Source organism: Octopus sinensis, linkage group LG1 (assembly GCF_006345805.1).
Source record: "Octopus sinensis linkage group LG1, ASM634580v1, whole genome shotgun sequence".
Classification (NCBI taxonomy): domain Eukaryota; kingdom Metazoa; phylum Mollusca; class Cephalopoda; order Octopoda; family Octopodidae; genus Octopus; species Octopus sinensis.
In genome coordinates this window covers 140751046-140778545 of record NC_042997.1, presented here as the reverse complement: position 1 = coordinate 140778545, position 27500 = coordinate 140751046, and the positions used below count along the sequence as shown (strand labels likewise).

At 39.0% G+C, this 27500-nt stretch overlaps 1 protein-coding gene across 2 annotated transcripts in view; it reads right to left on the bottom strand.

Moving 5' to 3' along the window:
- LOC115210661 (paladin) overlaps nucleotides 1-27500 on the bottom strand; it is a 137032-nt gene that overhangs the window by 103470 nt on the left and 6062 nt on the right. Inside the window, exon 1 of one of the 2 annotated variants that reach the window (XM_036505398.1) lies at nucleotides 624-815. The exons of the other annotated variant lie outside the window; for it this stretch is intronic. The gene's annotated coding sequence lies outside the window, so the exon portion shown is untranslated. Of the gene's footprint in view, nucleotides 1-623; nucleotides 816-27500 lie in introns of those variants that run through there. 2 annotated transcript variants of the gene reach the window in all.

Below are 27500 nucleotides of genomic sequence, written 5' to 3'. Positions count from 1 at the left end.
TCAAATCTATTTACATCTGTATCGGTATTATTGGTAAACCTACAATAAGTAAATTATATACGAAACAGCGACCAATCTTTAAGTCCATACAAATAATAATCCCACCAATCTTCCATTATTACTACTATATTTTTAAAAAAGTGAAAGCTTTATATTCAATTCTCTCGAAAACAAAACACAATTGAATTTAATTCAACGAATAATATAATAATAATTATGAGTGAAATACATTATTTCATTATTCAAAAGTTAATAATAAAAACACTATATACTCATTAACATATATTACTCTCACAAGCTTTGTGTGTGTGTGTGGATCATATTTTCTGTCTTTCTTTCGGAGTGAAAGTTCGTGTAAGAAGCAGTGTAAGGTATATAATATTTTTCTTCCATTATTTCAGAGAGACAAATAATATGGGAGGTAGTGTTTAGTACGAGTTATTTGAGAATGGTGTGATACAAAGGATAGAAAAGGCAAGTGGTGTTCCGGTTATATACACAAATATACTTACATAAGCTCTATCACGATATGAAGTGAGGTTATAGATAAGTATTCGTTCACGATCTTCAGCATTTTGATATTTAATACCATTACGCCATAAGTACGTGTCACTTTGGTGCACATTGGAGCACACTTGGCATCATTAATACCCGAATTTCACGCAAACTTTAAGAAATCCAGCTGGAAGAATTGTTAGCATGTTGGGCAAAACGCTTGGCGGTTTTTTCGTCAGTCTTTCACGTTCTGAGTTCAAATCCTACGGAGGTCGATTTTGCCTTTCATCATTTCGGTGTCGATAAAATAAGTACCAGTTGAACACAGAACAGAGGTCGATTATAATCGACTTAATGCCTTCTCCGAAATTGCTGGCCAAAATTTGAAACCGATATTTAATACGCTGATAAAATGGTTCAAATGGGTTTGTTCAACCAATCCTTGCTATTTTAACATATTTTGAGCTGGGATACAATCCTCCCTACATTCAGTCATAATTACTTTAATGTTTTTTCATTAGCAAACCGCAAATAGCAGCTATCACAATTTACCAGTTCTGTGTTGTTTTTTCCGCCCAAAACCCATTTTTATGCATTAAAATTTCAGGCCGCTCTAAATTATTCCAACCATACATGTATGAAAGAGTGTGTGTGTGTGTGTGTGTGTTGTGTGTGAGTGTGTGTGTGTGTATGTTTGTGTGTGCGCGTGCGTGTATGTAGTAACGTTTGTTTTTATGTCAGGTTATAATATAAACAATTTAGCATTAAAATGAAGAATTAGCACATTTTTGTAGAGTACGTGCTTATTAAATTTATAAACTTTATAAAAATAGAGGGGTGACAGTGAGTTCGAGTGCATGATCAGCCCGACGAAGGCAAGCAGGCCGAAACTTCGAGGTAACTATCTCTCTTCTTATAAAAGTTTAATGTGTGTGTGTGTGTGTTTAATTTATTATAGAGATATAATAATTGTTATTATAGAGATATAATGATTGTTAGCATGTTGGGCAAAACATGGAGTGGCTGTGTGAAGTAGCTTGCTAACCAACCACATGGTTCCGGGTTCAGTCCCACTGCGTGGCATCTTCTGCTATAGCCCCGGGCCGACCAATGCCTTGTGAGTGGATTTGGTAGACGGAAACTGAAAGAAGCCTGTCGTATATATGTATATATCTATATATGTATGTGTGTGTGTTTGTCCCCCTAGCAGTGCTTGACAACCGATGCTGGTGTGTTTACGTCCCCGTCACTTAGCGGTTCGGCAAAAGAGACCGATGGAATAAGTACTGGGCTTACAAAGAATAAGTGCCGGGGTCGATTTGCTCGACTAAAGGTGGTGCTCCAGCATGGCCGCAGTCAAATGACTGAAACAAGTAAAAGAGTAAAGAGTATATATATATATATATATATATATATATATATAAACTTACTTGGAGGAATATATATATATACAAAATGGGACAAAAGCGCAAAATATTCAGACAGTTAGGTGATGCAAAAAAGGGACAACAAAACATCCAGATAGACGATACTAGGAAAACAAGGGCAGGTCATTCGGAGTTTTCTTCCCTCAGTTGAGTTCCAGATTATCTTTGCAATTTCGTCTGGTTATACTCGAGATTGCTCCAATCCAATCTGGCCAGCCTTAAGGAAAAACTAAGCTAAGAGCATTAGATTCCTTAGAAAAAAGCAGCGAATGTATACAAAAACAAGGACGGGAAAAAAACGGAGAATGTTACACATACAAATAACAGGACATAACAACAGGTGTCTTTCGACTAAAGAAGAATTAAATTAAGTTGGCGTGTGTGGAAATAAAGCCTTACGGCAGGGATACAAGATTTCACAGGCACAGGGAGGAATATAGATGTTGCACGGACGGCGGCCGAACCAGACTGTGTGGTATGAAGCTTGCTTCCCAACCACATGGTTCCAGGTTCAATCCAAAGCCTTGTGAGTGGAATCGGTAGATGGAAACTGGAAGATGCCTATCGTATGTGCGTGTATGTATGTATGTGTGTGTGTGTGTGTGTGTGTGTATTTGTGTGTGTTTGTGTTTGTCACCCCTACCATCGCTTGACAACCGATACTGGTGTGTTTATGTACTCATAACTTAGCGGTTCAGCAAAAAAATCCGATAGAATAAGTACTAGGCTTATGAAAAATAAGTCCTGGGGCCGATTACTTTGACTAAAACTGTTTCAGGCGGTGTTCCTGCATGGCCCCAGTCAAATGGCTGAAACACGTAAAAAGAAAAAAAATAGAATATATTATATAATATATATAATATGTACGTGTGTGCGAACGCGTGGTTCTGCGTACAACACGAAAAATCTCCACCCGGCAGAGTCGCAAAGCCCTGTCGTGAGCCTGCTCCCGAGCAAGGACCATATCCACCAGGTCCTTTTTTCCAGTCCTCAATCAAAGCCAACTTTGCCTTTCATCCATCCGGCGCCGATAAAAAAAAAACGTATCAGTCAAGTAATGGAGATCAATAGAATCAGCTAACACTCTCCCTTCAAGACTGCTAGCCTTGTGCCTAAATCGCAAACAACAACAGCAGGAGTAGCAGTAGCAGCAGTAGTAGTAGTAGTAGTAGTAGTAGTAGTAGTAGTAGTAGTAGCTGACGACGACGACTATAGCGATGATGAACTCCAGCTTAACCCTGATCAGATGGACCTTATTTATCAAAAACATTCCAGCGTCGATTGTCCGGGGGTGGTTGAGGTGATTTTTTTTTTTTAAAGGTGGTTGGTTATGTTTTGAAGGGGATTTGGTTGCTATTTTTAACGGAATGTGCAACCACGTAGAGATTACCTCGTGTTGCTTGAGATAAGGTTTAATAGAGTTCATCATCTGCTCGTTAATGGATGTCTCAATCAACGGCGCTATTTTTTTTTTTTAAATCGTTCAAATATTATAAATATTTGTTTATTATTATTTACACTTGATGAAAACAGTTCTGTGTTGACTAACAGAATAAAACAGAATTGTTCTTAACTGCTTTCAGTAAGTACCCCTAAAATGTATATTGATCTGATCATATTTGATTTAGAGATGATCTTTGTTAAAGAGAGAGAAAAGTCAGATAAGGATTACAATTGATTTGACTCTTATTTTCTATACACAGTTATATAACTGTCCTTATTTGTCATCGTTAAAACACTCCTTGCCTCGGTTATGCACAGACTGTTTTCCTTCCGCATACACACAGCATATACACACACCTCCGCAAAAAAATTAAACAAACATAAAATGCTCCACCATAGTCGTTTACTACAGCTTCCACTCACCCTCCTTTACAGAAGCAACAAAAACAGAAGTTGACGCAAATGGCACGCGAGTTAGAAAAATACCAGACAAGACACACTTCGACGATATTTAGACAGCAGTTGTAAGTTATATGCAATTGTTTCACTGGGAAGTACAACTTACTAATTGATTAAGTAACCAACGTGTTTATTTTAATTATACACCTGCAGTGGCTAGATTTGTTTAACGTAATAAACCACAATACCAGCCATTTCTGAGTGTAAGACAGGAAAAAGAAGAAAAAAAAAATAAATATATAAATAAATATAACCGCAGTATGGCTGTGTGGTTAAGACGTTCGCTTCGCAATCAAGAGGTTTAGGGTTCAGTCCAATCTATTCAGCAACTTGGGCAAGTGTTTTCTATTTTCGCCAAGGGTTGGTCAATACTTTGTGAGTGAATTTGGTAGACGAAAACTGTGCGGAAGCCCACCGTATATTATATATATATATATATATATCGTTCACTTGTTTCAATCATCAGACTGTGGTCATGCTGGGGCACCGCCTTGAGGAATTTTAATCGAACGAATCGACCACACTATTAACTTTTTTCTTTTAAATTTGTACTTATTCTATCGTTCTCTTTTGTCAAACCGCTAAGTTAGGTGGACGTAAACACACCAACACCGATTGTCAATTGGTAGTGAGAGACAAACTTTATAGTGTTCACAGAGCATTGAACAGCAGTCACGATGTCGGCAGTTTAATATCCGGCGCGAATCATCATGATACAGGCAACTCTTTTCCAATATTCAGATGGCTTCTTGTCAGCTAACTTTTTCTCAATTACAACTTTAATCTTTATGCTCTCCAACACTATTGACTATCAAGTTTTTCCTGGAAAAAGAGAGACAAAAAAACTGTCAAATTTAGCCCGAACATCCTGTGTACACACATACATATCTGATAAGTGCCAATGCACGAAACTCTCAGCCCGTGAGTTATTCTGTAACTTCTGCCGTTTGTTAATAAATGTGTATTGATAACCTGTGTTAATTTGTTTACTTCACAGCAATATAGCAGTTCGGCAAAACAGAAACCGACAAAATAAGTATCAGCCTTAAATTTAAGCACTGGAGTTAATTTGATCGGGCGATACTCAAGCATGGCCGCAGTCCAATAACTGAAACAAGTAAAAAAGTGAACGCAATATGCAGTATAACTGAAAGTGAGTCGCTTCGTTTGAGACCCTTTAGGGGTTCGTATGGCCTTGAGGGTTCATATCTCTTTTCTTTTTTTTACTCTTTCTTACTTGTTTCAGACATTTGACTGTAGCCATGCTGGAGCACCGCCTTTTTAGTCGAGCAAATTGACCCCAGGACATATTCTTTGTAAGCCTAGTACTTATTCTATCGGACTCTTTCGCCGAACCGCTAAGTTACGGGGACGTAAACACACCAGCATCGGTTGTCAAGCGATGTTGGAGGGACAAACACAGACACACAAACACATACACACACATACATACATATATATACACATATATACGACGGGCTTCTTTCAGTTTCCATCTACCAAATCCACTCACAAAGGCTTTGGTCGGCCCGAGGCTATAGTAGAAGACACTTGATTTTTTAACAACATATAAGATTTTGTTGTTAAAATTTGTTGTTAAAATTTGTGCAGAAAAATTGGTTATACTTCTACAATACACAATATTTCGACAACTTTTTTAATACAATTCCTAATAATATTTAATAATCAAAAATAATAAAATGACTGCTTAAACATCAAATGGCTACGAAAATCCATTCGAATAAAATAGGAATCGAAAAGGTCAATAAGTAAAAAAAAATGGTTGAGAATCATTGGTCTACATCAGGGGTGGGGAATCTTTTTAGTGCGGCGGGCAAAAATTTCCAAAGAAAAAGGTCCGCGGGCAGATCGAAAGTTCTAACTCTTATATCTGTGTAAATCTTGTATATATCTATGTATAATTAGATAAGTTTAAGACGTTAAAATAACGCGTAACATCTTCATTAACGACGCCACTGAATTTAGAACGTTTATATTTATTTATTTATTGCCCACGGGGGGATAAACATGGGGGGGGGGACAAACAAGGAGAGACAAAGAGATTAAGTCGATTATATTGACCCCAGTGCGTAACTGGTACTTATTTATCGACCCCGAAAGGATGAAAGGCAAAGTCGACCTCGGCGGGATTTGAACTCAGAACGTAACGGCAGACGAAATACCTATTTCTTTACTACCCACAAGGGGCTAAACACAGAGAGGACAAACAAGGACAGACAAACGGATTAAGTCGATTATATCGACCCCAGTAGGTAACTGGTACTTATTTAATCGACCCCGAAGGGATGAAAAGCAAAGTCGACCTTGGCGGAATTTAAACTCACAACATAACGGCAGACGAAATACCGCTAAGCATTTCGCCCGGTGTGCTAACGATTTCTGCCAGCTCGCCGTCCTTTAGGACGTCCATATTACTTATGATGCATTCTATATTTTTCAGCTAGAGTGTTGTTGGGTCTTAAGGGTGTAGGGTACAAACCTAGCAATATGTGTTTTATAGTGATAACAAAAGTTCCATTCAAATGGCAATTACCAGACGATTTCTGTTCGTGTCTGACCGCTTTAAGTCGTAGTGGAATCGCGACCTATGTCGCAAATAGACATACGAATATTGTATAAATTTTATAATTGAAAAATTTACTATATGTTGTGCATACGAGTATACCAGCCTGCGGCACATTTGCCCCCGCGGACGGGGGTTTCTCCACTTCTGGTCTACATAAAATGCATCTAGATAGAAGTCAGCTTCATCCCTTTCCAAACTGTACCTATTGTGTGCTATTTGCACTTAATATTTTAAACTAATGAAGCACTCACTCTACATACAGTACTTCTCAGCAATTTTTTTTCATTAATGAGCCCTCCCCATCTATGGCACTTCTTACAGCGTAGTCTGGGGTAATTAAAAGTAAAGTGTTTTAGCTTTGAATGCATTGCAGCGCTGATGTCAAACTTTACTGCGACACGATATGTTAGTTCAATAGATTTATAGCAGTAGACATAATTCAAAAATAAGAGAAAATAAATACTTGTAATCTGAAAAAAAAAAATAGTTCTTGGTAAATATGAGAAAGTGGGGTAAAAACGGAGCTTCATATATATATAAAAATTACATTCGTCTCCTCTTTTTTTTTTTTTTTTGTTAATTATCTGTTAACACAATGACTATAGAGGTGTAAGAGTCTGGCGTCGAACTACCGCCGTAATAGTAAGCTAACAGCATAATGACACCACATAAACATTGTACGGAAATATAATACATTTACTAGCAGTATCGCCCGGCGTTGCTTGGGTTTGTTTCGACCCTTTACAATCGGAATTTTTGAAAAGTAAAAATTTTGCATTATGTAGCTTGTTATTCTCTTTAAGTGAACATTTTTCTCGATGCTACTGTTTTTGATGTAGTTTGTATATTTGCTTGTTTGTTTTGTTTTTATTGTTGTTGCTGTTATTTAGCCACGTGTCGATCTTCTTCTAAACAGAGCTATGATCAATAGTGTTCCAAGCTGCAACTATTTTGTCTTTGAGATTTAGACATAGATCGTAGGCATGGCATTATGGTTAAGAAGCTCACTTTGCAATCATATGACTTCAGGTTCAGTCTTCTTGCGTGCCACTTTGGTGAATGTCTTCTGTTGCCAAGCAGTGGGGGAGGGAAGAAACGCAAAACACACACACACACACACACACACACACGGGTTTCTTTCAGTTTCCATCTACCAAATCCGCTACAAGGCATTTGTCAATCTTGAGCTATAGTAGATGACACTAGCTCGAGGTGCCACGCAGTGGGACTGAACCCAGGACCATGAGGTTGAGAGGTAAACTTCTTACCACACAACCACACCTAGGCCCCTGATATTAAATAATATTAAACGCTAATGATATGCAAGTTAGTAGCCCCAGTTCTCTGTAGCTACAGGATTTGTTGACTATATAAAGAGATTAGCTAACTTATTTCTCTGGGATTTGTCAGAATAATGTGGATACCGCTGATGAAATCCCAATAAGTTTAGAAAATCGGTTAAGTCTGTTATCGTTGGTTCTAATCTATGGAGAACTTGTTAAATTAGCCCTGTTTATATATCTGCTACATATATATATCTGTGTGTGTGTGTGGTGTGTGTGTGTGTGTGTGTGTGTGTGTGTGTGTGTGTTATTGTGCTTGTCACCACTACTTCTCAAGCCGATGCAGTTTGGTAATATAAATCGATAGAATAAGTACCAGACTTGAAAATAAGTACTGGGGTAGCTTTGTTCGACTAAACCCTTCAAGATGGTAACTCCAGCATGGCCAAAAAATAGTGTGTACAGGACATCATTATCCAATGTATTCTTTTCTTTATATAGGCGGTAGGGTGTAATTGGTGATATAACTTCTATAACTAGCAAGTTGAGCAACCACATAAAGGCTTTCCTCATAGTTCAGGGTAAGGTGGAAGAACACATTTTACAAAAGGCGCTATTCAAGAAGTCAATACGAAGTTATTTCATGACGATGTACAGAGGCTTTGCATTTTAAGAGAAGGCGAAATAGAGTTGTAACGTTCCTGCTATTCACAATGGTATTACTGGCGTCAATACAATAGTGAATGGATTCAAAAGGAAACCGAAACCAAAACACCAAATGCTTACCTGTTACTTTACCATTAACATCACCATCTTCCTGTTTCTTTATTTTACCATTAACATCAACATCTGGACATTACTACCGCGAGTTCTGGGGCTTATAGAGCTAGTTACTTGGTTTCCATGACGTATAAGTGACCAAGATCAGAATAATCTCCTCAAACGGGACGCCAATGCGTTGCAGGGTTATTCATTTATAGCTGACTGGACTGGACCAACATGAAATGAAGTGCTTTGCTCAAGGTTAACCTTGTTTGAGCAGACCTTTTATCAAAGGCATTCAAGCTAAGATCATTCCTCCTTTATTTCAGGTAAAATGGGCGCATGTTTCCTTTTCCTTTTTAAGCAGGCTAGCTATAATTTGGGGAGTCTGCGCTTGTATTTCTAGCAGGTCAAACGACTACTTTAAGGCTCCGTCGTTGGTTAGAAATATGTTTTAAATATGGCTGTGTGACCATGCTTTTGAGTCCTGAGACTGCATAGGAGAGGGATATAACATTAAGTCAATGCTATATCCCGGCAGTTAAGGCATCTCCGCGATTTGTATATGGTTGTGTGTATTAATAAAAATAGACTATAACCCTTCCTCTATCAGGAACCTCGTGGGAACAAGTGACTTTTTTTTTTTTTTCGAACTAATTCTGGATGTTCCAAAAAGAATCTAAGATGAAAAGATAAAACTAGGAAGAGATAAAGAAGAAAGAAAAAAAATTATCGCAACTTCAAAAAGATAAAGAAAAGAGGAGCTGGAAGCAAAAGGGATTGTAGGAGATTATCTAATATAAAAATGATAGTGAAACCCTATATTGACAATGGTGGTGATAAGTAAAATCAGAGAGAGGTGATGGGTGTTAGAAAAATAAACGAGGAAGCGAAGAAAAAGAAAGGAACGCAGGCGAGAAGGGAAAAAAGATTCGGAAAAGAGATAAAGAAATGAAAACAAGAAAGAGAATACCAGGCAGAGTAACCGAGTATAGACAAATACGAGAAAGAATGACTGATTATAGACATATAAATGAGTGAGTGAGTAGCAAGGAAAAGGAGAGAGAACAGATTAAAAAGAGTTTTTTTGTAAATGAGAAAAGCAGGGGAAAACTAGATCGAAAATGGAGGCATCTGCTTTAATAGAACGAACTTAGAATGCCTTTTATCAACTGAGTACGAAGCAAAGCAGTTAAACCATTTTTAACAATATGCAATGTTGCCAACTCTTCACCTACCATTCCGAGTAGGTGAGATCTTTATCAATTTATAATTGATAACTATGTTATATTATATATGAAACATCTGCACTCTGATCCCGGTAGAATACACCCACTAACAAACTGTCCTATGAGAAATACCAACAAAATGTTTCTGAAAAACTTACGCATTTTATTATTATTATTATTGTGAGTACTTAAAAGATAAGTGTAACATAGGTAATTGAGTCACAATCATTACATTTACGCTTTTATGAGCACAGTGATATGAAAGGCTTCGTCCGTTGCCAACCATTTTAGGAGTAGCTTGTAATGCACAAGTGTTTCTAAATTCTAGCATTCCTAAACCAAGTTTCAGTACAGTGGCGTAACGTGTGTCGATCTATCTAATCGACTGGCACCCTCCCCAAAAATTTCGGGCCTTGTGCCTAGAGTAGAAAAGAATATTCTGGTTCCTCCTCAAGGCGGCGACCTGACAGGAACGTTAGCACCCCGGAAGAAATGTTTAGCGGCATTTCGTCTGTCTTTATGTTTTGAGTTCAAATTCCGCCGAGGTCGACTTTGCCTTTCATCTTCCCGGGAGTCGATAAATTAAATACCAGTTGCGTACTAAGGTCGATCTAATCGACTGGCACCCTACCCAAAATTCCGGGCCTTGTGCCTAGAGTAGGAAAGAATATCCTGGTTCCTCGGTTGTACACCATCGGTCAAACTCATTTATGGCTTAGATTTCGCTAGGATTTAAACAGAAAATAAATTGTTTTCGGATCTTTACGTTCAGAGTTCAAATCATAGGCCTTATACCAAACTCAGAAAAAAATCATTCATGTGCTGTGAAAGGTGGCGAGCTGGCAGCATCGTTAGCGCGCCGGACGAAAGGCTAAGTAGCGTTTCTTCCGACTCATTGCGTTCTGAGTTCAAGTTTCGTTGAGGTCGACTTTGCCTTTCCTCCTAATGGGTTCGATAAAATATGTACCAGTTGTGTACTTGATTCAATGCAATCAGCGAGCCACTCCTTCGAAAATTACTAGCCTTGTGTCAACATTTGAAACGATAATTAGTGAGTAGCGTAAAGTGACGCAACAACCTAAATATACTTTCAGAGTTACCAAAAATAACAAAACGTTTGTGTTGTCTGTCAACATCATTTACCGATTTTTGCAGACCAAATTGTTTCCCTGAATTTTTACTTAGAATTACTTAGATAAGTTTCGGCCGAAGTTAGCTAAAGGCCATGTCTAATTTAATAGCACTATCTGGAAGAGATACACAGTCAGCCCTTGAGCACCATAGCCCATTCGAGGAGTGGGTTATTGTTTTCAGAGACATATCCGGGTCGTGGGTGGTTTGACTGGTATTTGTTGGAGGTGATCATCTAGGGACCGTTTGAATGCCGTGAAATCGCTTTCCTCCTTTATGTGGGCTGGCACGATGTTGAAGAGAGCAGGGCCAGTTGAGGTGAAATAGTTCTGTCGTAGTGTTGTGATCTTCTTTTATTATTTCTAATTTTCCGGGGTCGGGGAGGATTTTCCTGGCTTTTGAGATTTGTATTCATTCATACACACTAGTTTTCGTAATTATCATACCCAACGATATACAACACCAGATAGACTGTTTGTGACGTTAAGTTCATCCTTATTAATTGAAAACTACAAAAATACAAATGACAATACTAACAACAACAACAAAAAGCCTTTCACTCAACGAAGGTTGTGTATTGAATGCTTTCTCTTCGACAATGGCTACTTCTGTTATCACCCAGCAAAATTTTATCATACACACACACACCACACACACACACCACACACACACACACACATACACATACATTTACGGTTCTGAGTTCAGTTCCACTGCGTGAGATCTTGGGTTAATGTCTTCTACAAAAGCCCTGGATCGACCAAAGCCTTCGGAATAAATTTGGTACACGGAAACTGAAAGACCGTCGTGTGTGTGGTGTGTGTGCGTGCATGTGTGTGTGTGTGTGTGTGTGTGTGTGTGTGTGTGTGTGTGTGTGTGTGTGTGTGTGTGTGTCCTGGGTATGACTAAACTGCATCCGGTAGTAGAGCCCTGATTCGGAAATTCCAGAGTTTTGAGGAGTATGGAACCGCCTTTTAGCCACAATTGTTCCCAGATCTATACTGACTCGGCGTAGCAACACCTGTCAAGGTCCTAACTATGGCTTCGTTAGCACATGTGACAACATTCTATCTGAGTGCAGGGACGAAGAAATACCTTTGGTTGGTGTCAGGGCATGCAGGAAAACCGCAAGGAGCGTGGGACTACAAGCTCCTTCTACGATAGAGACTCACTGTTGTAAAACCAACGGTTTTACATGATTAATAATCATCTCATCTCGGTCTGTCGTTACACATTAATCACAGTCACTCAGAGAGCGATACTCGTCTAGTACAAGTGTTTATTACTATAATTCAATGACATATTGATGTCTCTTTAGGGTGACTTCATTTGTCCTCCCGCTCTGCCGAAATTCCTATGGCGAAAAAAGAGTGGTAACGTATGCTCACCTAACCAGTTGGAAGCGCATGGTAAGGTACAACTTTCGTCTGTCACTTATGTTTCAACCCATACAGATCTGAAACGGAACTGTACAGTCATCTAAGTGGTCATGAATGGAAAGTCCAAAATGCCATAGATAACGAGGAAGCACAAAGAGACGGCAAGCATCTGTGGACATGAAGCAATTACCATATACATATATATATATACAATAATAGTTATCGCCATACTAATATGGCATTCTTATAAAAATAAGAATAAAGCTGTCCGCTTATTAGCTCCATGAGGCCATCGCCTTAAGTTAGCTATTTGATACACAAACTGTATCCATATAACCTTCGAACAAGGGAGGTCAGTCGCTCCACACTACTTGACCGGCAGCTACAACGCGTTTCGGGGTATTGCCCATTTTCAATGCAGTGTAGCCAGACCAGTAGGTGTCGCTTCCGACAATCTCTGTTCGAAGGTTTTATTTACCTAGCTTCGGTGGAATACATCCACTTGTTTTCAATAATAGAAATATTAAAATTACTAAGTCTCTCTAAAAGAGAACAACGGCAGCGTTCCCGGAAAATAATAGTTATCGCCATACTAATATGGCATTCTTATAAAAATAAGAATAAAGCTGTCCGCTTATTAGCTCCATGAGGCCATCGCCTTAAGTTAGCTATTTGATACACAAACTGTATCCATATAGTAATTTTAATATTTCTATTATTGAAAACAAGTGGATGTATTCCACCGAAGCTAGGTAAATAAAACCTTCGAACAGAGATTGTCGGAAGCGACACCTACTGGTCTGGCTACACTGCATTGAAAAGGGGCAATACCCCGAAACGCGTCTGTAGCTGCCGGTCAAGTAGTGTGGAGCGACTGACCTCCCTTGTTCGAAGGTTATATGGATACAGTTTGTGTATCAAATAGCTAACTTAAGGCGATGGCCTCATGGAGCTAATAAGCGGACAGCTTTATTCTTATTTTTATAAGAATGCCATATTAGTATGGCGATAACTATTATTTTCCGGGAACGCTGCCGTTGTTCTCTTTTAGAGAGACTTAGTAATTTTAATATTTCTATTATATATATACACACACTCATATACAAATATATATTATATATATACACACACACACACACACACTATATATATATATATATGTACACATGTATGTATGAAAAATAGGGAGAAGTAGTGGAAGAGGTGGGGTGTTATATCAGTTTGTCATTCGATGCCGTTAAGTATTTTACTTTGTCAGTGAAAATTCCAAATGTGCCAAAATAACCAAGGACCTTGAACTGCTTATACCAAGGGCGGGTCCCTATGAATAGCAGAAACACAATAAGAACCTCTAGGGACAAACACTTTGAGTTATTTGGAGACTGAACAACTGAGATTATCAGCATCTCACACCAACCCCGACCACGTCATTAAAATGTGTGAATGAAGGGTGTGGATGTATTTCGACACAAGTTCGATTTGGGCCAGTGCTAGTATTTTTTAGCTTTCCCTGGGATTAAAGTCGTACTTATTTTTCATCTGTACGTGCCTAAGGACATATTAGGGCAGTGTTTCCCAAGAGATCTATGATAAAATTCTAGGTTCATGTGAAATAAAGTAAATTTTCAATAAAATTCAATAAACATATATTTCAGTATCATATATTTCAATATCATATATATATATATATATCATATATTTCATATAATATATATATATATATATATATATATATATATATATATATATATATATATATATATGTGTATATATATATATATGCTTATATAGGACAGTGAGAATGAGTGCTCAACACTGCATTGGTGGGTAAATATTCTTTGTTTGTGAGTTAACAATGCTACTATTGCCTTCATGCCGAGAAAGCCAGCCACATGGAACTTTGATACTTGTTTCTATCTTGAAGACGAGTACCAACGTTCCATGTGGCAGGTTTGATAATTGCTGAAAGATTTCTCTTGGCATGAAACCAATGGTAGCCTTGTTAACTCACAAATAGAGTGTATGTGTGTGTGTGTGGGTGGGTGGGTGTATTTGTGTGCGTGTGTCTGTTAAAATATATCTGATCATAAGCTGAACACTCTAACCAGTAGGCCAAGTGGGTTCGATTCCATGACCGGACGACCAATATATATATCTATATATATATATATATATATATATATATATATATATATATATACGATAGATATATATAACCTCAGATGCTAGAAATATCCAAGATTAGACTGGTAGAATACTTTATAATATAGGCACACAGATATATATATTATTATAACAAACCAAGAGAGAAGATGGAGATAAAATTAATAAAAATTTATTAATACATTGATAAGACCTACAATTGTTTCAATTCATCGCTTATAGTATAAAATCAATCAAATTTAATATATTTAAATCAATTTGGTTAATTATTATAAGCCAGAATATCATCAGGGAGGAACGTACAAAGAAATTTATGTATATCATATTGAAAACATAATGAAAATCATTAAATAAGCAAAGAGGAAAAATACAGTGTACCATTAAAATTAATACATAATATAAAAATACAGTTATAAAAATAATTATATATATATACATACATACATACATACATACATACATACATACAAACATAGAAGACGTACATACACACAGACTATTTCTCACGTATATTTCCTCCCTGCCCCTCTTCAAAGTACCTTTCAAATTCTCTACCTACTCACCTATTATCTATCTGTTTATCTATCTATCTATTTATCTATCTATCTATCTATCTATCTATCTATCTATCTACCTACCTACCTACCTACCCACCTATCTATCTATCTATCTATCTATCTATCTATCTATCTATCTATCTATCTATCTTATCTATCTTCTAACCACCTATCTATCTAGCTATCTGTCTGTCTCTATTTACCTGTCCATTTCTACCTACCTACCGACCTATCTATCTATCTGTATGTCTGTCTGTCTACCTATCTATTAATTTATCGCCAGCTCCCTAATGGGTTTCAAACCAGCCTGACTGTCAACAGATGGTGAGTACAAATACAGGAAGAAACATATATAACTAATTTGCTACCTCAATATGTAGAGTCTGCACTTTTATTTATTACTAGCAGCATAGCCCGGCGTTGCCCGGGTATGTAAGAGCCCCTAGTAGGCAACGACTAATCCCAATCTTGTCCTTTCCCTCTAATTTCCTGCCAATTTGTGAAAGATATTGTCGAAAATATGTCATCTTGAATTTGAACGCGATTTCCTAAATTGGCATGATTTTATATCGATTTTTTTTCTGATGGTAAGGTATTGCATGGAAACTAACGTTAGAATTAAGTTTCTTGGGGTAACATTAAGCTTCACCATGAGTTTGGTGAAAATCGATTGCATGTTGCGAAAACTACAACAGAAAATGCGTTGCATATAAAAAGCTTAGATTCTCGACCCCATGTCGAATTTATCGATTTTTTTCAGAACTGAGGGAACTTTTCAAAATTTTCGCAGCGTTAGTTTTGAATTATGACATTGGGCTATGTGTGTGTCAAGTTTCATGAGAATCGGTTGAAAGTTGTGGTCAGGGTAAGGGTGGAAAACTGATGTCAGAATTAAGTTCCTTAGGGTAACATTAAGCTTCACCATGAGTTTGGTGAAAATCGATTGCAAGTTGCGAAAACTACAACAGAAAATGTGTTGCATATAAAAAGCTTAGATTCTCGACCCCATGTCGAATTTATCGATATTTTTCAAAACTGGGGGAACTTTTCAAAATTTTCGCTGCGTTAGTTTTGAATTATGACATTGGGCTATGTGTGTGTCAAGTTTCATGAGAATCGGTTGAAAGTTGTGGTCAGGGTAAGGGTACAACCTGACAGACACACAGACAGACAAACTGCCGTTTATATATATAGAGATTTCGTTTTCGTCATGGCCTTTGCCCGTATCACCATCATCATCATCATCATCATCATCATCGTCGTCGTCATCACCAACATCAGCCATTATCATTAGAATCAGCTCTATTACCATCGTCATTGTCTTTATCGTTACCATCATCATCATCACGAACTTGGAGATTGCCCTTCACTCCTGTTAACGTCAACCCCATCGCTACCAACCATTGTTTTTCATGCTTTAATCATCATCATCATCATCATCGGCGGCGACGGTAGTGGCGAGTTAACTAGGAAGCCTGTGCGCAGCCTTTTGACTTCATAGGAAAAACAGCCAAATCTCCCTCACGTCACACACAACCGTCCTTTTAATAGAGACGTGGAGTGGCTGTGTGGTAAGTAGCTTGCTTACCAACCACATGGTTCCGGGTCCATTCCCACTGCTTGGCACTTTGGGCAAGTGTCTTCTACTATAGCCTCGGGCCAACCAAAGCCTTGTGAGTGGATTTGGTAGACGGAAACTGAAAGAAGCCCGTCGTATATATGAATATATATATGTATGTGTGTGTATATGTTTGTGTGTCTGTGTTTGTCCCCCTCCGCAACATCGCTTGACAACCGATGCTGGTGTGTTTACGTCCCCGTAACTTAGCGGTTCAGCAAAAGAGACCGATAAAAATAAGTACCAGGCTTCCAAAGAATAAGTCCTGGGGTCGATTTGCTCGACTAAAGGCGGTGCTCCAGCATGGCCGCAGTCAAATGACTGAAACAGGTAAAAGAGTAAAAAGAGCATTAGACATTGTGGTTCCAGTTATACAGAAGAGACGGAAATTGTCACGGCTGGATGTCCTTTCATAATGACTGACAGCTGACCTGGGCTAAACAACAGCAAGACGCGTTAGAAAGGACTGTCTGGAGCCAAGACACTTGCCTAAGTCATAAAACCCAAACAGATGAGCGACTGCGCACACGCATCTGTGGGGGGGGGGTGTAGGTGTAAAGATATTTTAAGGAAGTTGATTATCCTATCTGTCAACACGGTTTGATCTCGTAACCCATTAAGTGTTACGATTCACGTTGATGTATCACTGAAGATATTGCCGCCAGCAGTATATATATATATATATATATATATTATAATATATATATATATATATAAGATAGATAAATGAAAGAATGGAGTCGAACTTTCATTTATCTTTCATTTATCTATAGTAAAAAAAAACACAATTTCCACACGAAAGCACGTGATTTCTGCCTTGGCATGTAGCTTCAACCGTGCTTTCTGACGGAAATTTGCTACCCGGGTATCGGTTAACCGAATTATCCATACTAGGATAATTCATTCAACTACTATATATATATATATATATATATATATATATATATATATCTATATATATATATATATATATATATATTATATATATATATATGATTAAGCTACCGAGCACAACACTCCGCTATCTTCTGGGTAAAGTCTCCTTACGTCTGTTCCGTGAGTGCGTTTGTTTGTTTGTGTGTGTGTGTGTGTGTGTGTGTGTGTTTGTGTGTGTGTGTGTGTGTGTGTGTGTGTACGAAGAGAGTAACAAGAAGTATTCACATCTGTTTTAAAGTTGCACACGGTACGACTTAAAACCTGCAGTTTAACTAAAGTTTATCTTAGGTTTTCTCACTAATACACGCTGTGTCTTACACCTACGCACACATATACGTAGACACACACACTCACATACATGTTATATACATATATATATATATATAAACATACGTGCATGCATGCGTGCAATCATACATACATACATACAAACATACATACATACAAACATACATGCATGCATGCATACATACATAAATACATGTACATACATACATACATACATACATGCATGCATGCATACATACATACATACATCATACATACATACATACATACATACATACATACATTCATACATACATACATACATGCATAAATACATACATACATACATACATACATATGTATATACATTATTCTGTCTTAAAGTAATCGTTTATTGCAGCAATTAAAAATTGCTCTCACTGACTTATCTCCTATAATCTACCCTACACATCTAGCTTTTTATAACTTATTAATCTAACCATGAAAGTGTGGGTGTGTGTGGGTGTGTGTGCGTGCGCGCGTGTGTGTGTGTGTGTTTAAGGAGCGGAATAGATTAGATCAGTCTCAGGTTTTAATTTCGTCCAACAGTAGATTAGATTTCTCGTCAACTAAACACTCACTTTCTTGGTCCCTTATTCAACAGCTGTTTCTAAACTGCACGAAACCCTCAATTGACAATAGCAACGATGACGATGATGACGACGGCGATGATGCTAATGATGAATAGTGATGGCGGCGAAGATGATGATGATGATGATGATGATGAGTTGGAGGAGAACTAGGGGCTGGCTAGTAGGGAAGGGTCTCTATTGACTAGACATAAGACTAGATTTCATTTGTGTTAGCCCCCTGTTAATGTCCTTATCGAAAATAAAAACCCTGATCAAAGGCTCTTCAGCTGTGATCATACGGTCATTTCTATATTCATAACTACATTCGAATGATTCTTTTGTTTAAAGACGGTTAGATTACGATGTACGAGAGATTTTGTTGGTGTTTCTAACGTGTCGAGCAACCATGTAGTGGCTCTTATCCATTCCCATACTTTACTAACAATAACTGTATCAACGTCGATGACGAAGAATAAAACGAAATCAACCAAGGAGAGTTTGAACATATCTTTTGGTCTGTTTAGATCAATGCTTCCCAAAGAGGGTATTACTGTCCCTTAAGGGCCGGTGGAAAATTTTATATAGGTACTGGAGACAAAGGAAGTGATGGGGAGCAAAAGGTGCATCTGCGCAGTTTCTATAGTCTTAGTTTCTTCTCTCTCTTCCTATATATATATTATATATATATATATATATATATATGTGCATATATGGGTATAGGACGTCACCAACAGTAAACAACATGAAATGCGAAAAAAAGTGAGTTAAATACGCACATAACGAGAGAAAAAATGGAAAACGAGACAAGTAATACAAAAAAATACAAAGAACGACCCTTCATCGGTTGTCGGCTGTCTATCTACTCCCCATTTCGAGCAATCAACGATATATATATATAGACTCACACTCATACCTCAACTTCTCTTCCTCCCACCCAGAACACACCAAGCTTTCCATCCCCTATTCCCAATTCCTCCGTCTACGTAGGCTCTGTAGTGACGACCATGACTTTGAGACTCAGTCTCAACGTATGGCTCACCACTTCACCCTACGTGGATACCCCCTCACCACTATCCACACCGCCCTTGCCAGAGCACGGTCCGTGGACCGTGTATCTGCTCTCTCTCCCCGAACCCGCCCTGTAGTCTCCCGCCTCCCTTTTCCCCTCACTTACCACCCACGACCCTACGTCTCCAACGCACCTTCTTCGAGCTTTCCGTCATCTCCAGTCCGACCCGTCCACTTCACACCTCTTCCCTAACCGACCCCTCCCCTCTTTCAAACGAGCCCACAACCTTCGAGACTTTTGGTCCATAGCTCCTTCCTGACCCTACCTCCCAACCCGGCTCGTTCCCCTGCTCCCGCCCACGTTGCCGCACTTGCCCTTACCTCTCCAACACCACCCGCCTCACTAGCACCCACCATCGACACTATCAAATCATCCACTCCTTCACCTGCACCTCAGCAATATTATCTATTGCAATCTCTTGCTCTCTCTGCAATTCCTTGTACATCGGACAAACGGGACGACCGCTTGGCTGACCGGTTCGCGGAACACCTTCGTGACATCACCTTGCGAACGACACACCGGTCTTCACGCCATTTCCGCTCCACCGTCACTCCTTGCAACACTATCTGTGTTCGGTTGTCCTTACACAGAGGCCATCCGGAATTCCCGTTTCGCCGTGAACAGGAATTAATTTCTCTTCGCTCTTATACGCCATTGGTCTCAACTCTCCCCCCTCCTCATCTAACCCCCCTCCCCCTCCTCACCTATCCTTTCTCCCCGACCCCCACTTCTTCAGGCCTTCATCCTTTCACCCTACTCCCTTCCCTTCTTCCTCTTTCCCCTCCCTCTTCTTCCCTCTGCTCCCTCACTCCCCTCTCCCCTTCTCTCTCCCCCTCTCCCTCTTTCCTCCTTCATCCCTTACTCCCCTTCCTTCTCCCCATCCTCTCCTCTTCACCCTCCCCTCCCCCTCTTCTTCCCCTCCCCTTCTCCCCTATCTCTCCCCTCCCCCTCTTCTCCCCTCCCCCTCTTCTCCTCTCCCCCTCTTCTCCCCTCCCCCTCTTCTCCTCACTACACCACATGACTTTACACATCACATCACATATGATGTGCCATACTAATACACACACCAACTAAACATACTAATACGTACTAATACATACTAGTACATACTAATACTTACACCAACCCTATACATACACACGTCCAGACCCCGCATACGCACTTATACTCTCTCACACAAACACACACACACCTATACATACCAATACGTACTAATACATACTAATACATACTAAACATACACCAACCCCATACATACGCACGTCCAGACCAATCCCACGCACAATACTCTCTCATACACACAACACACACACACACACCTATACATACTAATACATACACCAACCCTATACATACAATCCAGACACCCTCCCACGCACTTTTAGCTGGTCCCTCAACCCTATTATCTCCCTTATTTCGCTCTCGCGTCTCATGTTTGATCTTTGACCTCTGGCCGAAATCAGATCGCCATGTTGATTCGTTAGCTACTGCACGCATTTTTTTCTCTCCTTCTTTCTGTGTTTTCTCTCTCTGTGTATCTTTCTGTTGAAGAGCGTAGGCTCGAAACGTTAAAGACTTGTTTTATTTATATTTCCTGAGCGCCATACTAATACAATTGTTCGTTTGTTTCCACCTGCCTTCGTCTTTTGTTTATTTTCATAAAGCTTCCCGAATATATATATATCTATATATAACGGGAAGCTTTATGAAAATAGACAAAAGACGAAGGCAGGTTTACGGAAATAAACAAAAGACGAAGGCAGGTGGAATACAAACAAACAATTGTATTAGTATGGCGCTCAGGAAATATAAATAAAACAAGTCTTTAATGTTTCGAGCCTACGCTCTTCAACAGAAAGATACACAGAGAAAAAAAACACAGAAAGAAGGAGAGAGAAAAAATATGCGTGCAGAAGCTAGCGAATCAACATGGCGATCTGATTTCGGCCAGAAGTCAAAGATCAAACATGAGACGCAAGAGCGAAATTAGGGGAGATAATAGAGTTGAATGACCTCGCATATATATATACAGTAGTACCTCGATTTTCGAACAACTCTGATCACAAATAAATCGTGCTTTATGTATGTATGTATATATGTATGTATGTATGTATGTATGTATGTATATATATATAGTATATATTAGCAGGCCATGTAACTCCAGACTGATGACAAGCAAAGACTCAGAAACTAGTCTCTGGATGCAGGCTTAGCTGGGTAGAGGTGCTCATCTCCCCCTTGCAAACATAAGGACACAGGAAATATGTGAAGGCCGACAGGAAGCGCTGCTGCTTCCTAGGGCTAAATAGCAGTAGTATGATTCCCTTCATGGGACCGTCACATTAAGTTGACAGTATACAACTATTTTATATATATATTAAAGAAACGTTGAAAGCACCGGTTCTCGTTCGATCACCGACGTTAAGCAACATCGAATACCATGAATAAATTTTGCTTGTAGATGTATTTATTACAAGAAACAAAGAGGTTTCTTTCTTTCACGTTTTACATGGTTCAACATGTTTCTGATCACTGAAATATGTTCTCTCGGGGAGTGCTATTGCAAAACCTATACAAGTGAACGTGTGAAAAAATAAAATAGGAAATTTAAAAGAATAATGTATGTATGTATGTGTGTGTGTGTGTGTGTGTTGTGTGTGTGTGTGTGTGTGTGTGTGTGTGTGTGTATGTATGTATGCGAATGTTTATGCGTGTGTTTGCATGCATGCGCGTACGTTTATATATATATATATATATATATATATATATATAATATATATATATATATATATATATATATTGTTATGTGTGGGGAGTGCGTATAAAAGAAGCATCTATAGAACTAGTTTGTAAATATGGAATAGCTATGGAGGTTCATCAGAATGAAATAACAATTTAAGGGATCCAGGGGTAAAAAAAAATGGTTGATAACCACTGGTGTAAAAGAAAGAACGGTGAGGGCCTCAGTTAAAGAACTTGAAAAATACTGATCTAATTGGATGGTGACAACACGACATCGCCTAGATGAGTCCAGTTAAAGTGTAGATGACTGAGTACTCCACAATTATATGTATCACTATATGTATCCTCAGGTATGACCAGCATGACGAATGAGACTCTGTGTGTGTATGAGAGAGAGAGAGAGAGAGAGAGAGAGAGAGACAGACAGACAGACAGACAGACAGACAGACAGACAGATTGACAGACAGACGGCTACCCGTTTGAATTACAGGTAAAGCACATCCAACGAACTTCAACAGTTTTTGCGTGCTTTAATTCACTCAGGTAACTTGAGCCAACCGAGGCTTTCGTTTACCTTTTACTTGTTTCGGTCATTGGATTGCAGCCATGCTAGGACACCGCCTTGGAAGGTTTTTAGTCGAACAAATCTTTCTATAAGTTTGATACCTAACCTTTCAGAATCCTTTTGTCGAAGCTCTAAATTACGATGACGTAAACAAACCAACACTGGTTGTCAAGTGTTCACACACACGCACATACGTATGTATGTATGTATGTATGTATGTATGTATATACAGTGAGCTTTCACAGAGTTTCAGTTTCCAAAATTCACTCACAAGACATTGGTCTGCCCGAGGGGCTAGAGCAGAAGACACTTGTCCAGGGTGCCACGCTATGGGACCGAACCCGAAACCACATGGTTGCAAAGCGAAGCTTCTTAACCACACAGTCAAACCGGCGCATTAGTAATAATTAGCAAAAAAAAAAGAAAGAAAGAAAGAAAAAATCCAAAACGTAATAAAAGCAAAAAAATCCAAAACGTAACGAAATTGAACCCGGAACTTTGAAAACAATGAAGCGAAATTCTCAACCACTCGACAACGCCCTTGCGGGCAATGATATGCTTTCTCTACAAGGCTATTTACTACGTCCATCTATTTTGTCTGATTTGTTTTATCAGTCTAACATCTGTGAACTTAAGGTTTCCGGTTGTAGAAGGTGGGGCTGATGATGGTTGTCGCAGGAAGACTTTGACATGATTTAGTCTGGCAGCAAAGAACAAACATGTCAAAAAAAATATGTCTCGTTCAAAATTTGTTTACATCCTTTCTGCATAACATATATACAACTCGTAGACAACATATATTCTACATATTCTTTTATTCTTTTATACATATGCATGTATGTATAAGTTAATCCAAACAGCAACAAAGTGAAAACAACAACGCGAGGACATGGAACAAGTATAGTGTTATTGGACACTCAATACATATGTATGTATGTATGTATATATGTATGTATGTATGTATGTATGTATGTATGTATGTATGTATGTATGTATGTATGCGAATATGCATGCAGGCGTGTATGTTTAATTAGCAAAATATGACCATTCCTAAGTTTCACAATAATAATGGTTACTTTTACTTGTTTCAATCATTTGATTGCGGCTATGCTGGAGCATCGCCTTTAGTCGAATAAATCGACACCAGGACTTCTTTGTAAGCCTAGTACTTATTCTATTGGTCTCCTGTGCCGAACCGCTAAGTTACTGAACGTAAACACACTAATATAGGTTGTCAAGCGATGGTGGGAGGACAAATACAGACACAAATATATATATATATATTATATATATATATATATAATATATATTATATATACGACGGGCTTCTTTCAGTTACTGTCTACCAAATCCACTCACAAGGCCTTGGTCGGGCCGAGGGTATTGTAGAAAACACTTGCTCAAGGTGCCACATAGTGGGACTAAACCCAGAACCATTATTATTATCATAATTATTATCTTGTACTTGTTTCAGACTGCGGCCATGCTGGAGCACTGCCTTGGAGGATTTTAGCCGAACAAATCGAACCTAGTAGATTTTTCTAAAGCCTAGTACTTACTTAGCCGAACTGCTAAGTTACAGGGTCGTAAACAAACACCGATTATCAAGCTACGGTGGGGGACAAACACAAGCACACACACGGGCTTCTATCAGATTCCGTCTACCAAATCCACTCACAAGGAATTGGTCATCCCGGGGCTATAATAGAAGACACTTGCTTAAAGTGCCACGCAGTGGGACTGAACCCGGAACCATGTGGTTAGGAAGCAAACTTCTAACTACATAACCAGCCTAAAACTAACATCTGTCTCTTCGCTAAAATGTCGACTTTTTAACCGCAGTTCTAGGAATGTTTCTTTTACGTCAAGGTTTAGTAATAATTTTTTAATATGGAAAAGAACAGAAAAAGCAAAAACAGGAAATATCTCATGAAGCCAGGGGAGTGGTGATATTTAATGGAATGGAAGTTAATTTCTGTTGTTATTGTTTAGCTCTAAACGAACAAAACTTTGATGAAAAGCATTGCTGTCATGATCATCCCATTTTACTCAGGTGATTTGACATACATGACTATATAATCCAATGTGTCCTTCCTTCCCTTTTCTCTTAGTTTTCGATTTTTATGGGGAGGGTCGATGATTGTGGGCGATTTGAAAATCTTGCTGCTATTTCTAGTAGGTCGAGAAATTACAGCCACACATACATAGATGTATATAGCTGCTATATTCATTAAAACGTTAATATAACAGCTGTATAAGGCGGCAAACTGGCAGAATCGTTAGCACGCCGAGCAAAATGCTTAGCGGCATTTCATTCGTCTTTACGTTGTGAGTTCAGATTCCGCCGAGGTCGACTTTGCTTTTCGGGATCGATGAATTAAGTACCAGTTGCGTACGGAGGTCAATCTAATCGACTGGCTCTCTCCCCCAAAATTTCGGGCCTTGCGCCTAGAGAAGAAAAGAATCGTTAGTATTTCGTCTTTACGTTCTGAGTGCAAATTCCGCCCCAGGTCGACTTTGCCTTTCGTCGATAAAATAAGTACCAGTTGAACATTGGAATCGATGAAATTGACTTGACCCCGACATCCTGTAATTGCTGGACTTGTGCCAAAATTTGAAACCAAAATAACAGCTATATAGTTATGATGGCTGCAACTTGATTTTGAGCTATGCCATAGCTTGACTCTCCTTTTAAATAAGAGCAACAGGGATGTGGACTTCTAGTCCTGCTAGGGTCCTACACTCTTTTGTACAGATGTGGTAACAATGAGAGCCTCATTCAGCAAGTGCCACCCTCTCTGGCACATGCCTTCATTCCATCTTGGAATTTTTCATTGAGTATTTTGCCTTTCTCAGCTACGGCCAACTATGGTATGCAACCGATAATACATACATGCATACATACATACATACATACATACATACATACATACATACATACATACAAGCATGCACGCATGCACACACATACATACATACATACATACATACATACATACATACATACATACATACATATGAAATAACAAGCGCGGGAAGATAAGTTCTCGGATCTTCCCATTCCCAACAAGAGATGAAAAACTGACAACAAAGATCGGAAAATCATGATCCAGACAGAAGTATAGGACCAGGAGGAAAAAGGACGAAGATCAAAGGCTGCTGAGTTAGTAGTATCCCAGGGAAATGGATGGATCTATGGGAAATAGAACATTTCCGCATCTCCTTCCATCACAACACCAACATATCTGCACAGGTGAAGAATAAAGGGCATAGAAAGGAACAATAGTGTAGGTTTTGATAGGGGAATGGCACTTTGGCGTACATCTTGTCATGTTGTCAAACATCAGTCACTCAAGAAGATAGTAAGGTTTCTATGTCAAGGTGCTTATGGCACTCCAACACCCTGAACAGAGAAGATACAAGAAACACCATACACAGGAAAAAGACCAATACCATCTATCAAGTTTGCGAACAAGATAGAAAAGCCGTCAGCCACGATTGTAGAAGAGTAGATGCTCTTAAGGAGAACAAGTTATATACCACCATCGGGTGTTATGAGAGTGGGCCTGGGAAGAAGGCTACAAGCCGGATATGATTCAGTTATCTGACGAGGCAAAGATTATCTTGATTGAACTTACAGCCCCCAGCGAAGAAGAGTACAATCAATCCTTTGAACAGAAGAGTTCCGAATAGCAGAGCCTTTTGCAGGAAGAAAGGACGGCAAGCGTGGCTATTCCCCAGTCGTAATCGAATTTTGAAGATCCTCTGCACGGGAGACATGGAGAATACTCATAGCCATTAGAATGAGAGGAAAAAGAGAAGACGGCTGCAACTCGGTCGGTTCATAGGTGAAGGTGCGTGGCTAAGTGGTTAGGGTATTCAGCTCACGATCGTAAGGTCGTGAGTTCGATACCTGGCGGCGCGTTTTGTCCTTGAGCAAGACACTTTATTTCACGCTGTTTTAGTCCACTCAGCTGGCAAAAATGAGTAGTACCTGTATTTCAAAGGGGCCAGCCTTGTTACATTCTGTGTCACGCTGAATATCCCTGAGAACTACATTAAGAGCCCGCGTGTCTGTGGAGAGCTCAGCCTCTTGCATGTTGATTCCACGAGCAGGATGTTCCGATGAACAGATCAACTGGAACCCTCGTCATCGTGGCCTTTAATCATAGGTATGCTGGATCAGAGCCGACTTAGTTCTAATCAATAACAACAAAAATCCCAAAGTATATTTGTTTATTATCATGACTATAGTGAAAATTCTTGCTTTGGGTCAGTTCCCCATGATCTGCTGTCTTTGACAACAACACATGCATCACACACTTTCATACACCTCCCTCCTGAAATTGTGAGTGGATTTGGTAGACGGAAACTAAAAGAAGCCCGTCGTATATGTGTGTGTATATATATATATATATATAATATATATATATATATATGTGTGTGTGTGTGTGTGTGGTGTGTGTGTGTGTGTGTGTGTGTGTTTGTGTGTCTGTTTGTCTCCCAAACATCGCTTGACAACCGATGCTGGTGTGTTTACGTCCCCGTAACTTAGCGGTTCGGCAAAAGAGATCGATAGAATAAGTACTAGACTTACAAAGAATAAGTCCTGGGGGTAGATTTACTCGACTAAAGGCGGTGTTCCAGCATGGCCACAGTCAAATGACTGAAATAAGTAAAAGAGTAAACATACAAACATGCACATATAAATATATACATAATGAAGATGATGATGATGATGATGATGATGATGATGATAGCTGTCCTCTCATGACCT